Below are 16116 nucleotides of genomic sequence, written 5' to 3'. Positions count from 1 at the left end.
CGACGTTGTGGGGGGCAGGTTAGGGGTTAATAAATGTAATACAGGGCTCGGCGGGGTTAGGGGCAGCAGATTAGGGGTACATAAGTATAACGTAGGTGGCGGTCGGCAGATTAGGGGTTAAAAATTTTTAATCGAGTGGCGGCGATGTGGGGGGACCTCGGTTTAGGGGTACATAGGTAGTTTATGGGTGTTAGTGTACTTTAGGGTACAGTAGTTAAGAGCTTTATGAACCGGCGTTAGCCCATAAAGCTCTTAACTCCTGCTTTTTTCAGGCGGCTGGAGTTTTGTCGTTAGAGCTCTAACGCTCACTTCAGAAACGACTCTAAATACCGGCGTTAGAAAGATCCCATTGAAAAGATAGGATACGCAAATGGCGTAGGGGGATCTGCGGTATGGAAAAGTCACGGCTGAAAAGTGAGCGTTAGACCCTTTAATCACTGACTCCAAATACCGGCGGTAGCCTAAAACCAGCATTAGGAGCCTCTAACGCTGGTTTTCACGGCTAACGCCAAACTCTAAATCTAGCCGTTAGTGAATTCTCCGAAAGATTTCCGCTGTTGGAGTGTGTGGTAGGAAAGATCTGCGAAGATTGTGATGTCTTGGAATTGGTCTGGCATAGTAGGTTTGGACAGGGAAGCTCTGACGAGCCGCTCTTTATACGTATAAAAATGAAGTCGTACAATGACATCCCTTGGTTTATCAGTTGCTAGATTTCTAGGGCGAAGGGCCCTATGCGCCCTATCAATAAGTCCCTCAGTTGGATTTGCTGGCGGTGCTAGGAAGTTGAAAAATTCAGACAGGTGAGTGACTAAGTCACTTGAGGCCACACTCTCAGGAATGCCCCTAAGGCGCAGGTTGTTGCGGCGGGATCGGTCTTCGGCATCCGCCACTTTATCTTCCAGCATACTAAGTTGCTCCGCCAGGCTCTGCGCATAAGCTAAAACATTAGATTGTTCAACCACCATGTCCTCCTGCTTCCTCTCAATTGTGTCCACTCTTTCAGCAGTAGAGGTCAGATCACGCCGCATCTCCACCAATGAGGCGGTAATTTGGGATTGAAAAGAGGAGTGGTGTGCTTCGAGTAAAGACTGCAGGGATGATAGGATAAATGTAGGTGTTACAGTTGTTGGGGCAGCCTCTTGAAGAGCTTGAAGAGTGGTAGCCACCATGTCTGATTCTGGTGTAGAAGTATTTGAGCTATCTTGTGAATCTTCATTTGCAGAGAGTAGCAAAGGGTTAAAATGATCCGCTACAGTCCTTTTGGGGCCAGCAGGAGGCTTTGGTTTCCGCTTGTTTGATTGTGCCATTTCTAGAGATATGGATGGCACAGCGTATGAGTAAGGTCCCAACCAAGACTAGAGGGGGTAAAAGTGGTAAGTTAAGGTTATGATGCAGACTAGAATTGTGTGTATATGTATTAGGATCCAGAGAGTTTAGACCTCCCCCTCCTCACATTTAGTGCACCTAGTAGAACATCTGTAGTACAGGAGAGTGTCTATGGATTTTATAAGGTAGTCCTCTACCTCTCACTTCTTAGAGTTAAAATGAATACAGAACTCTAAAACAGTCTCTTGTCAGTCAGTGGAGTATGTAATCTCAGACCTCTAGTGAGGTATTATTTTAGCCTTATGTTTATAGTAACTTTGGAGTACTCAGGGTGCTGATGCCTGCGCCGCAAAATCAGGGTCTGTGTATGATCTATGTATGATCTCCTCTTAGGGGAGTGCCCCCTCTTGGGCGAAATAAGGAAAAGGAAAATGGATATAAAAATGATGGGAGAGAGGCTGTTACTGAGGTTAGATCAATCCTAGCACACAGGAGATCTGATCTTCTTTATAGGGGGTTTAAATAGCAGTAAGGTAGGCTTGCGTGCATCAGGCACACCACTATGAGGGTAAGAACCCAGTAGAAAATCACTGGCAGGCTCACTATATGGCTATATTGAACACTTGACCTCTTCAGAAGGTACAGCCAGTATATACAGTAAAATAAGTTGTGCTGATTGACCGAATTTTATGAAGAAATGTGCTTCTTGCATACACTGCTCTTTAAAAAGCTCTGCATTACAGTGAGTGTTCATAAATGTGCAAAATGTCTTTGACAGAAAACAAGTCATAAATTGATGTAATTCACTGTGCTAAATAAACCTAAATCACTATTTGATTTGAAACCCCCTTAACTGTTACAGCACTGGAGCCTGGAGGAGAAAATAAAGTCTTGCGAGGGTACTAAGTCTGAGGCCCATCCGCTGTGCAGCAGTGTAGTTTAGCTCCTTGAAATTATAGGTCCGTGGGTGACTTATAGTAGGGGAGTGCGGGATATGGCCTGTCTTAAAAATATAAAAAAAAAACTCCTGGACTCCCAATGTAGCACCCCAGAATACAAAGCTAAGGAGGTTAGACGATGTAGGGTATCGTGGCAGCTGGTCGGGACTAATGCGGCATTAACATAGATAGAGCTCAGAGGAGGTAAGATGGCGGCTTTTCGCGCCACAGGAATTCAGCAACAAGAGTGTAAGTAATGGACTGCAGCACTTACCCCCTCGGCTCCTCACCACTTCTCGATCGGAACACTGCTCTAGGGCATTGCGGTAGGCTAAGAGCCCTCCGGTACTTCTGGGAACTTCTGTGGGGGTCCGAGTGGGAACGCTCACAGGGGCAGATTGCCCAGCTTCTCACTCCCAGGTACAGTCTCAGGAAGACACTGTGGATAATGCCTCTTCAGCTCTGGAGCGGAGCCCCGACCCTCCGGTGCTGGAGACTGACTGCAGTTGGGCGCGATGTTAGGTTGCGCAAATTTCTGTACACACCGCAAGCAGGCCTCTCAGGATCCGTGCGACAATTCCTGCTGACAGCACAATTTATGAAGTGGACAAACTTTTCAGTAGTCCCACAGGTCAAGATGACTTAGGAGAGATAGCAGTTAGCAATTATCTAGTCGATAGCCACAGAAAACAAAGTTTAATCCTTTTTTCTACTCAGAGCTGCACTCTGCTGCGACTACTCAGTCCGGCAGTTAACTCCCTTTAATATATATTAAGCTTCTTGTGGTGACAATACCACAGTATATCGGAGGGAGAGCGTTTAATAGACAAGCTTAAAAGATAATTATATAATCTACTTGGTCACTTCATAAATTGATAGGGACCCAGTGTTACTTTAACTTCAATTATAAACCGCTACATAAGACGTTCATCTAATGAATTACAATATTTGCTTCTGCTGTAGTATAAGCAATTGATACAATTAATAAGATAACACTCATAGGAGAGAGTGTCATATATATGGGTCGTAAAACCAATAATTGCGCATGCTCCTACTCGGATATTACATCCATTAATTGATGCAACCATAGTACAGCTGAATGAGGGGAGAGCATTACGCATACATATTTATAGTAGACACAAGTTGCTGCATCAGCAGTTCATTAAATTAATCACAATGTCTGCTCTTATATTGTAAGATAGTGACCAATTTGCACAGTGAATATCGCAACACTACAAAGAATTGATGTTATACATATTAGTCGCAAGATGCTGAAATAAGTAATTAGAGCATTACCCACTCCTATTTCCTCTTGACAATCATGGTGATCCTTTTAAGATATATATGAATCTAGCATTTATCAATAAATAAGTGGGCCGCTATTCTCATAACTATTATTTCGTTGTTAGGATTAGAAATGTTAACTTATGTATAAATAGGTGAATTCAATATTGTATAACTATCTTAAGAATGAGTGGGACTTGTATCAGCCATTTACTCTTGACATTAATATTTCAGTCACCACCTAAGGAGACTATACTATGACTAAGACTTAGGTGCAAATTTCATATATATACAGAGTTATTTGAAGGTCATTACCTTGTTGAATAGGCGATTGGCTGTATCATAATTATCCAGTATCCATGACAGCGATGAATGTCATGTGATATACTACTAATATACAATCAGTTTATTTTACCGTATATAGGTGAACACACAATACTCTGTTTACAAGGTATTAATTAAATAGATTCACATTAAGATTTTGGTAGGGTAAATGACATCATATTAATGCAAGTCTAATAAAAGTCATAAGACTGAATCTTACACGAATACACACTGGTGCCATTAAATCTATCTGTCTTAGAATCTAGATATCTTTGAGTCCCTATATAAGGAGATACTTATCAATATCACCCTAACAAAATTCCATATCCATTTAAATTCAATCCAAGTCCCAAGATTGAATTCCTCATGAGAATTCTTTGTGCTTATTTATAGGTGTATACATATTACTTAGTCATAGATTCATGGAATCCATGAGTATTGACACCTAGTGATATCATTCTATCTTTATATACATCACATCACTTACAAATAGCAGGCAGCACATAATTAACAATATTCTCTCCGCTTTCAGTATCCTCTAATTTAGGGGTTGAGTAACCAGAGGTCAACACTCTGAACTCCACAAGTGTCCATACCACTGAATGAATTATTTAACACTTGTAAATATATACCATTAAACACTATTCCACACCTGTTTGTGTTTTTAATTATACAGTGGGTTTTTTTTTTAACAGAAATGCTTTCAATGAAAGTTATGTTTTAATTTGGATTAAGTTGTCACCTTTTAAAATAAGTAATGTTCTCACTTTAGGGAGACAGAAGTGCTAACAAGTTCAAAGCTGTCTCTGTCAATTAAGTTTCTTTTTTTTTTTTACATATATTTACAATTTCAATATTTTGCACAATCACTCTAGCCCATAAGAACCCAATAACAATAGGGCATCCCTCTATAATTTGTGTAGTTCGATTGCAATTCTTTCTTTAAAGTACACAATATTAAAATAGTGTTTGTGATACGGGAGGGTGGCGGTTTAGGGGTTAATAACTTTAGTATAGTGGCGAGGCTGTCAGGGAGCAGCAGAATAGGGGTTAATATTTTTTAAGTGGTGGTGATATCGGGAGCAGCAGATTAGGGGTTAATATATTTCATTTAGTGTTTGCAATGCGGCAGGGCCTCAGTTTAGGAGTTAATAGGTAGTTTATGGGTGTTAGTTTACTTTTTAACACTTTAGTTATGAGTTTTATGTTATAGCTTTGCAGTGTAACACTCATAACTACTGACTTTATATGGCGGTATATATCTTGTCGTTTTAGGCTGTAACTCTCACTTTTTAGCCAGAACACAAAACTCGTAATACCGGCGCTATGGGAATCCCATTAAAAAACATAATTTTTAGGAGTGCGGTACTGACGTTGCGTTACAGACTAAAAGGCTTGCGATACAGTTATACTGACAAGGCTCATAATGGCTGCATTAGGGAAAATAATGCATTATGGGCCACAATACTGCTATTTGACTCATAACGCAAAACTCATAATCTAGCTGATAATTAATAACAAAAAAGAGAGAGATAAAAACGTATATATTTTTACATAGATCATATAGTACGATGCAGGCAGAAAAAAGACATCTCTAAATCTCCAGATTCTGACATTTTATATAAATGTCCTAATATGGGCTACATAGGTTATACACAGAAAAAGCAAAATAAATTAACAACAGAAAAATGAAAATATAGCATAACTTAATTACTTGCATATCATCATTTATTATTACCCCACTAACTCCCCTCATCACACATAGTACCTAGTTGACAACCTGTCACACATAAATATTATTGTACAGTTAAATTACTAAGCATTGTTTCAGAATGATAGTCATGATCACAACTATAACAGCTAATCCCCCATTCATACAAAATAACTAATATCCCACACGAAATTAAGACCAGTGGGTACTCTTGTCTTCAGATTATAGATCCAATAGAGCTCCCTTTTGTCAAGAATTTTATACTTGTTGCCACCTCTAGGGGGAGATTTGACCAGATCTATGATTTTCACTGAAAAATTCCCTATATGGGTAAAGTGTACAAGATTAAAATGCCTAGCAGCTGTGAAATCCTTATTGTAATTTTTCACATCATTGACATGCTCCATTACTCTTACATTTACTTCCCTTGTCGTTTTCCTGACATACTGTATATGACAAATATTACACTCTAATAGGTAAACAGCAAAGGTTGTCTTACAATTGGCATAGAAAGATATGTCGTATAACATCACATCAACTGTGGATTTAAACTGCTTAGTTACTTCCATCATGTCACAAGTTGGACAAGTCCTTGCTCAACACCTAAAGCACTCCTTTCTACTTAGCCAATGATCATTCCTGTTTTTATCAATATTAGGAATCATACTTGGAGCTAATCTGGATGCTATGGTCAAAGTTGTTTTGGAAACAAACCTACAGTTATCAATACAATCCTGTAGAATATTGTTACTAGCAAGTATAGGAAGATTCCTTTTCAGAATCTTTACTATTTGAGGGAACTGGGTGGTGTATTCAGTGGCAAACACTATATTCTCCCTATTTGTTTCTTTGGATCTCTTGGGCACCATATCTCCTTGCTGCATCACACTAACCTTCAATCTAATTCTTTCTAATTTTGCAGCATCATATCCCCTGGATGTAAGCTTTCAATCAATTCACCTGATTGTTTCAAATAAATATCCATGTCATTGGTGCTTCCTCTTTATGTAATCAATTGACCCATGGGTATGGCATGCACAAGGTGAGGAGGATGGCAAGAGCTTGCATGAAGAATAGTAGTTACTAGGTTTTCCTGTAAGTATTAGATACTATTCCTTTCCTCATGCATCACCCTCAAGTGTCACATCCAGGAAGTCAATTTTCTGGGGGGTCATAACCTCCTACAAACTTCAAACATGTATTATTGTGATTAAAAATTCAAGAAATAGATCAAAACCTGCTTCATTGAGGGGGTCACTGATGATCAAAATTAGATCATTGATGAATCTCCTATAAAAAATGATTTTATATGTGTGATCTTTATGAACATCATTGTAAAATGTACCACACTTCCCAATAGCCAACATACAAGTTAGCGAAGATGAGGGGCATACTTTGCCCCCATCGCTGTTCCACAGCACTGTAAACAAACTTCCATCAAACATTAGAAAGTTATTGTTTTAACAAAAATTTCCAGCACCAAACAAATGTATATTTTATGTTATCTTCGTATGCTGTAAATTGTTATCCAGAAAATATCTGGCTGCTATTAAACCTAGATGATGGTGGGATCGACATTATACAATGAACGCAACATCTACAACTGCCCAAAAATAACCCAATTGCCACTCAAAATCTCTCAAGTTTGTATAGTAATGAGAGGAATCTCAGATAACTGTAAGGTTTCTCCTGTTAAGTGTAGTCAGTCCACGGGTCATCCATTACTTATGGGATTATATCTCCTCCCTAACAGGAAGTGCAAGAGGATCACCCATGCAGAGCTGCTATATAGCTCCTCCCCTCTACTGTCATACCCAGTCATTCTCTTGCACCTCACTAATAGATAGGACGTGTGAGAGGACTGTGGTTGTTTAAACTTAGTTTTTATTTCTTCAATCAAAAGTTTGTTAATTTTAAAACAGCACCGGGAGTGTGTTGTTTCTTCTCAGGCATCATTAGAAGAAGAATCTGCCTGCGTTTTCTATGATCTTAGCAGACGTAACTAAGATCCACTGGCTGTTCTCGCACATTCTGAGGAGTGAGGTAACTTCAGAAAAGGGGAATAGCATGCAGGGCCCCCCTGCAAACGAGGTATGTGCAGTAAATTATTTTTCTAAGCAATGGAATTGACTGAGAAAATACTGCTGATACCAATGTAATGTAAGTTCAGCCTTAAATGCAGTGGTAGCGACTGGTATTAGGCTGATGAGTGTGTGTACACTGAAGTATTTTTCTAGGGAATGGAATTTGACTCAGAAAATACTGTTAATACTGAAGTAATGTATGAGCCTTAACTGCAGTAAAAGCGACTGGTAGCAGGCTTATTAATAACACTTCATAACTTTTAAAATGTATGTTCAAAACGTTTACTGGCATGTTAATCGTTTTTTGTGAGGTACTTGGTGATAAAACTTATTGGGGCATGATTTTTACCACATGGCTAACTTTTGTTTCTGCATAGAAACAGTTAACTGAGCTTCCCCACTGTTGTAATATGAGTGGAAGGGGCCTATTTTAGCGCTTTTTTGCGCAGTAAAAATTCAGTCACAATCTTCCTACTTCATCCTCCATGATCCAGGACGTCTCTAGAGAGCTCAGGGGTCTTCAAAATTCATTTTGAGGGAGGTAATCAGTCACAGCAGACCTGTGACAGTGTGTTTGACTGTGATAAAAACGTTAATTATTAAATTGTTATCTGTTTTTGGGTATTAAGGGGTTAATCATCCATTTGCTGGTGGGTGCAATCCTTTGCTAACTTAATACATTTACTGTGAAAATTTGGTTGCTATAACTATTTTGGTTCATTGTTATTTCAACTGTGACAGCTTTTTGTGCTTCTTAAAGGCACAGTAGCGTTTTTTATATTGCTTGTAAATTTATTTGAAAAGTATTTTCCAAGCTTGCTAGTCTCATTGCTAGTCTGTTTAAACATGTCTGACACAGATGAATCTATCTGTGCTATATGTGCTAAAGCCAAGTGGAGCCCAATAGAAATTTATGTACTAACTGTATTGATGCTACTTTAAATAAAAGTCAATCTGTACAATTTGAACATATTTCACCAAACATCGAGGGGAGAGTTATGCCGACTAACTCGCCTCACGTGTCAGTACCTGCATCTCCCGCTCGGGAGGTGCGTGATATTGTAGCGCCGAGTACATCTGGGCGGCCATTACAAATCACATTACAGGATATGGCTACTGTTATGACTGAAGTTTTGGCTAAATTACCAGAACTAAGAGGTAAGCGTGATCACTCTGGGGTGAGAACAGAGTGCGCTGATAATATTAGGGCCATGTCAGACACTGCGTCACAATTTGCAGAACATGAGGACGGAGAGCTTCATTCTGCGGGTGACGGTTCTGATCCAAACAAACTGGATTCAGATATTTCAAATTTTAAATTTAAGCTGGAAAACCTCCGTGTATTACTAGGGGAGGTGTTAGCGGCTCTGAATGATTGTAACACAGTTGCAATACCAGAGAAAATGTGTAGGTTGGATAAATATTTTGCGGTACCGGCGAGTACTGACGTTTTTCCTATACCTAAGAGACTTACTGAAATTGTTACTAAGGAGTGGGATAGACCCGGTGTGCCGTTCTCACCCCCTCCGATATTTAGAAAGATGTTTCCAATAGACGCCACCACACGGGACTTATGGCAAACGGTCCCTAAGGTGGAGGGAGCAGTTTCTACTTTAGCTAAGCGTACCACTATACCGGTGGAGGATAGCTGTGCCTTTTTCAGATCCAATGGATAAAAAGTTAGAGGGTTACCTTAAGAAAATGTTTGTTCAACAAGGTTTTATATTGCAACCTCTTGCATGCATTGCGCCTGTCACGGCTGCAGGCAGCATTTTGGTTTGAGTCTCTGGAAGAGACACTTGAATCAGCTCCATTAGATGAGATTACACACAAGCTTAAAGCCCTTAAGTTAGCTAACTCATTTATTTCAGATGCCGTAGTACATTTAACTAAACTTACGGCTAAGAATTCCGGATTCGCCATTCAGGCACGCAGAGCACTGTGGCTAAAATCCTGGTCAGCTGACGTTACTTCTAAATCTAAATTGCTTAATATACCTTTCAAAGGGCAGACCTTATTCGGGCCCGGTTTGAAAGAAATTATCGCTGACATTACAGGAGGTAAAGGGCCATGCCCTGCCTCAAGACAGAGCCAAACCTAAGGCTAGACAGTCTAATTTTCGTTCCTTTCGTAATTTCAAAGCAGGAGCAGCATCAACTTCCTCTGCACCAAAACAGGAAGGAGCTGTTGCTCGCTACAGACAAGGCTGGAGACCTAACCAGTCCTGGAACAAGGGCAAGCAGGCCAGGAAACCTGCTGCTGCCCCTAAGACAGCATGAATCGAGGGCCCCCGATCCGGGAACGGATCTAGTGGGGGGCAGACTTTCTCTCTTCGCCCAGGCTTGGGCAAGAGATGTCCAGGATCCCTGGGCGTTAGAGATCATATCTCAGGGATACCTTCTAGGACTTCAAAGCTTCTCCTCCCCAAGAGGGAGATTTCATCTGTCAAGGTTGTCAACAAACCAAATAAAGAAAGAGGCGTTTCTACGCTGTGTACAAGATCTTTTACTAATGGGAGTGATCCATCCAGGTTCCGCGGTCGGAACAAGGACAAGGGTTTTACTCAAATCTGTTTGTGGTTCCCAAAAAAGAGGGAACCTTCAGGCCAATCTTGGATTTAAAGATCCTAAACAAATTCCTAAGAGTTCCATCGTTCAAAATGGAAACTATTCGGACAATCTTACCCATGATCCAAAAGGGTCAGTACATGACCACAGTGGATTTAAAGGATGCTTACCTTCACATACCGATTCACAAGATCATTACCGGTATCTAAGGTTTGCCTTCCTAGACAGGCATTACCAGTTTGTAGCTCTTCCATTCGGATTGGCTACGGCTCCAAGAATCTTCACAAAGGTTCTGGGCTCTCTTCTGGCGGTACTAAGACCGCGAGGAATTGCGGTAGCTCCGTACCTAGACGACATTCTGATACAAGCTTCAAGCTTTCAAACTGCCAAGTCTCATACAGAGTTAGTACTGGCATTTCTAAGGTCGCATGGATGGAAGGTGAACGAAAAGAAGAGTTCTCTCTTTCCACTCACAAGAGTTCCCTTCTTGGGGACTCTTATAGATTCTGTAGAAATGAAGATTTACCTGACAGAAGACAGGTTAACAAAGCTTCAAAATGCATGCCGTGTCCTTCATTCCATTCAACACCCGTCAGTAGCTCAATGCATGGAGGTGATCGGCTTAATGGTAGCAGCAATGGACATAGTACCCTTTGCACGCCTACATCTCAGACCGCTGCAATTGTGCATGCTAAGTCAGTGGAATGGGGATTACTCAGACTTGTCCCCTACTCTGAATCTGGATCAAGAGACCAGAAATTCTCTTCTATGGTGGCTTTCTCGGCCACATCTGTCCAGGGGGATGCCATTCAGCAGGCCAGACTGGACAATTGTAACAACAGACGCCAGCCTACTAGGTTGGGGCGCTGTCTGGAATTCTCTGAAGGCTCAGGGACAATGGAATCAGGAGGAGAGTCTCCTTCCAATAAACATTCTGGAATTGAGAGCAGTTCTCAATGCCCTTCTGGCTTGGCCCCAGTTAACAACTCGGTGGTTCATCAGGTTTCAGTCGGACAACATCACGACTGTAGCTTACATCAACCATCAGGGAGGGACAAGAAGCTCCCTAGCAATGATGGAAGTATCAAAGATAATTCGCTGGGCAGAGTCTCACTCTTGCCACCTGTCAGCAATCCACATCCCGGGAGTGGAGAACTGGGAGGCGGATTTCTTGAGTCGCCAGACTTTTCATCCGGGGGAGTGGGAACTTCATCCGGAGGTCTTTGCCCAAATACTTCGACGTTGGGGCAAACCAGAGATAGATCTCATGGCGTCTCGCCAGAACGCCAAGCTTCCTCGTTACGGGTCCAGATCCAGGGATCCCGGGAGCGGTTCTGATAGATGCTTTGACAGCACCTTGGACCTTCAGGATGGCTTATGTGTTTCCACCCTTCCCGATGCTTCCTCGATTGATTGCCAGAATCAAACAGGAGAGAGCATCAGTGATTCTAATAGCGCCTGCATGGCCACGCAGGACCTTGGTATGCAGATCTAGTGGACATGTCATCCTGTCCACCTTGGTCTCTACCTCTGAGACAGGACCTTCTGATTCAGGGTCCTTTCAAACATCAAAATCTAATTTCTCTGAAGCTGACTGCTTGGAAATTGAACGCTTGATTTTATCAAAGCGTGGTTTTCGGAGTCAGTTATTGATACCTTAATACAGGCTAGGAAGCCTGTTACCAGAAGAATTTACCATAAGATATGGCGTAAATACTTATATTGGTGCGAATCCAAGAGTTACTCATGGAGTAAGGTTAGGATTCCTAGGATATTGTCTTTTCTACAAGAAGGTTTAGAAAAGGGTTTATCTGCTAGTTCATTAAAGGGACAGATCTCAGCTCTGTCCATCTTTTACACAAGCGTCTGTCAGAAGTTCCAGACGTTCAGGCTTTTTGTCAGGCTTTAGCTAGGATCAAGCCTGTGTTTAAAACTGTTGCTCCACCATGGAGTTTAAACTTAGTTCTTAACGTTTTACAGGGTGTTCCGTTTGAACCCCTTCATTCCATTGATATCAAGTTGTTATCTTGGAAAGTTCTGTTTTTAATGGCTATTTCCTCGGCTCGAAGAGTCTCTGAGTTATCAGCCTTACATTGTGATTCTCCTTATCTGATTTTTCATTCAGATAAGGTAGTTCTGCGTACTAAACCTGGGTTCTTACCTAAGGTAGTCACTAACAGGAATATCAATCAAGAGATTGTTGTTCCATCCTTGTGTCCTAATCCCTTCTTCAAAGAAGGAACGTCTTCTGCACAATCTGGATGTAGTCCGTGCCCTGAAATTTTACTTGCAGGCAACTAAGGATTTTCGACAAACTTCTTCCCTGTTTGTCGTTTACTCTGGACAGAGGAGAGGTCAAAAGCTTCGGCTACCTCTCTCTCCTTTTGGCTTCGTAGCATAATACGTTTAGCCTATGAGACTGCTGGACAGCAGCCTCCTGAAAGAATTACAGCTCATTCTACTAGAGCTGTGGCTTCCACTTGGGCCTTTAAGAATGAGGCCTCTGTTGAACAGATTTGCAAGGCTGCAACTTGGTCTTCTCTTCATACTTTTTCCAAATTTTACAAATTTGACACTTTTGCTTCTTCGGAGGCTATTTTTGGGAGAAAGGTTCTTCAGGCAGTGGTTCCTTCCGTATAAAGAGCCTGCCTATCCCTCCCGTCATCCGTGTACTTTAGCTTTGGTATTGGTATCCCATAAGTAATGATGACCCGTGGACTGACTACACTTAACAGAAGAAAACATAATTTATGCTTACCTGATAAATTCCTTTCTTCTGTAGTGTAGTCAGTCCACGGCCCGCCCTGTTTTTTAAGGCAGGTCTAAATTTTTTAATTATACTCCAGTCACCACTGCACCCTATAGTTTCTCCTTTCTCGTTTGGTTCTGGTCGAATGACTGGGTATGACGTAGAGGGGAGGAGCTATATAGCAGCTCTGCTTGGGTGATCCTCTTGCACTTCCTGTTGGGGAGGAGTTAATATCCCATAAGTAATGATGACCCGTGGACTGACTACACTACAGGAGAAAGGAATTTATCAGGTAAGCATAAATTATGTTTTTTCACTATTGGCTAAAGGATAGAATTCATCCACTCCGAAAATGGGTTCTAACAAAGACCCGATGGCAAAAAACTATGGGCCTCCTTGGGGGTTGTAATGAATTCTTGTGAAACTTCGGCAAATAGTGAAATAATGGTACAATATGGTATTCAGGATTTAAATACTGTAGCTCTTCTTATTTAAATATTGCCAGATGCACACACTCATAAAGTAAAAGTCAGAAGCTTCCTCCTAAACATGACAGTAGGGTTACTGCTAAGCAACCCATAAGTGGAAACATCATTTAATTGGCGTTGCGCCCCTCCAAAATAATTGCTCTTGTTAAGCACCACCTCCCTTATCGGAGTTTCTAATTACAATATCTTGATTTCCCTGGAGATACTCCAAGGCCTATCTTTCTGACTGGGTGAGATTTTGTTTAACAGTTTTTTTCTGAGCTGCCAGATCCAAAATTAGTTTTTCCACATTTTTCTGAAACAGATTAATAGCGGTACCCCTAAACTGTATGGGATAAAAGTCTGATCGACATTTTTTAGGACCCAGTGGTTTTATATGTTCATTTGTTACATTGTGGCTTTCCTTTAAATCAATAAGTGTATTCTGCATGCAGTCATCCTTAAAAGAGACTGCATCCTAAATCGCATTACATTCTATTTGTTGGGTTTCTGCATTCTGTTGTAATCCCTGTTGTTAAAGCAAAAAAACTCTTCGATGTAAGTTTTCTGACAAACCTGTTGATATCTATCAAGGTGTTAAAGGGTGAAAAATCCCTAGTAGGTGCAAAACCTAAACCTCTACTCAACAGGCTTTTCTGATCCCTACTCAATTAATTACATTCAACTTAATTAGTCCAGATTCTTTGTGACTCCTTTTCTTCTTCTTTTTGGTTTTTGATCTACTGATCCACCTAACAGGACTTTTGAATCCTTCTTTGCATCCTTCTTTGAGTCCTTCTTAGGATCCCTTTTTGTATTTGTTGGGACGAACAGCCGGTCCCTCATTCTCTGTCATCTGTTGAAGTCACCTGTAGGGAATAAGAAGATAGTGAAGAGATGGAGGAAGAAGGAGAAGCGGAGGATGAACCCGCCAATGTTGCTGATTATTGGTCAGATTTTCTCAGCTTCAGTTGAGGTGAACAACACCTTTTTAGAACTCCTGTTCTTTAGTATTGGAATTTTTTTCTTCATTGGTTTTGTCTTTCTTCTTTTTATAACACCATGTTTTAGTGATTAGGCCTCCACAACTTCACCTGAAAAGTTGTCCAGTGATAAACCTTATTAGCCTCATAGTCCAACCTGTCTCTGTTTAACTTTTATTCTTTTACGCTCAGCTAGAATAGTGTCCAATTTGTCCACATGTTGTTTCATCACTTTCTTTTGCTCAAGGAATTTCTCATGTTCTCCAAACTTTTTGAGTTCCTTTTCTATGTCCTCCATTCTCTCCCTCAGGCTGACCCCTTTTCTGCTGTTTGCAAATAATTAGAATCTTCATTAACTTCACTGAACACTCAGTGAGTGCCTCATTCCACTCCTGAACAATCTCAGGGTCTTCTACTTCAAAAGTAGGGAATTTATTCAGCCTGAGTCCTCTTGGGATCCTTTTTAGATCTACATAGTGTTCAAATGTCTCAATGTCCCATATTAGTCTTAAAGGGACACTCAATTAAAAATGAAACTTTCATTATTCAGATAGAGCATGCAATTTTAAACAACTTTCCAATTTACTTCCATTAAAAAAAGTGCACAATCTTTTTATATTTAAACTTTTGAGTCACCAGCTCCTACTGAGCATGGGCAAGAATTCACAGAATAAGCATATATGCATTTGTAATTGGCTGATGGCTGTCACATGGTACAGAGGGAGTGAAAATAAACATAACTTTTAAAATTGTTAGAAAAAAAATCTACTATTCATTTGAAGTTCAGACCATGAGGCCTACTTATCAAGCAGTCAACTGTGCTGCATTCGACGGCACCAATACGCTTGCCTGACATCACCTAACATCGAGGCCGCAGACCTGAATACTCTCCATATTTATATAAAAAGCTGTCAGAAAGCCGTGCACCAAGTATGGGGTGATGAGCAACGGACTGTTGTTAACTAAACAGTCATCGAGCTCGCTGCTTTTCAGCTTTTTTCCCAGCTTTATTTATACCCTGTCACTAAACACTGCCACTATACTAAAATGTTTAACCCCTATCCCGCCACTCCCGGACCATGCCGCAACTAAATAAAGTTATTAACGCCTATTCTGCCACTCCCCGACACTGCCGCAACTAACTAAATGTATTAACCCCTAAACCTCCGCTCCTGGAGCGCACCGCAACTAATAAAGTTATTAACCCCTAAACCCCTGGCCTCCCACATCACTACCACTTACTAAAACTATTAAACCCTAAATCGCCATAAACTAATTAATCTATTAACCCCAAAACCTAACAACCCGCTAACTTTATATTAAATATTAACTCATCCCTATCTTATAATAAATTAAAACTTACCTTTAGATTTAAATTAAACTATATTAAACTAATAATTAACCTACCCTAACTATTATACTAAAATTAAATTAAACTATATTAAACTAATAATTAATCTACCCTAACTGTTATACTAAAATTACATTAAACTACAAATTAATGCCTTTTTCAAGACATTGTCGTTGTCTTGAAAAAGGCCCTATTCAGGTTTGAAACGCGTAGATGATTCGGAACAGATTTGTGAGGCTCATATACTCTTAGGACCGCGGCACTTTGGGTTAAGTCTATGTACCAATAGACCATATCCCATAGGCCCTTGTGTTTAGAGCACTTTTTGTGGT

Source organism: Bombina bombina, chromosome 4, assembly GCF_027579735.1.
Source record: "Bombina bombina isolate aBomBom1 chromosome 4, aBomBom1.pri, whole genome shotgun sequence".
NCBI classification, from domain to species: domain Eukaryota; kingdom Metazoa; phylum Chordata; class Amphibia; order Anura; family Bombinatoridae; genus Bombina; species Bombina bombina.
Note: the sequence above shows the minus strand (reverse complement) of the source record.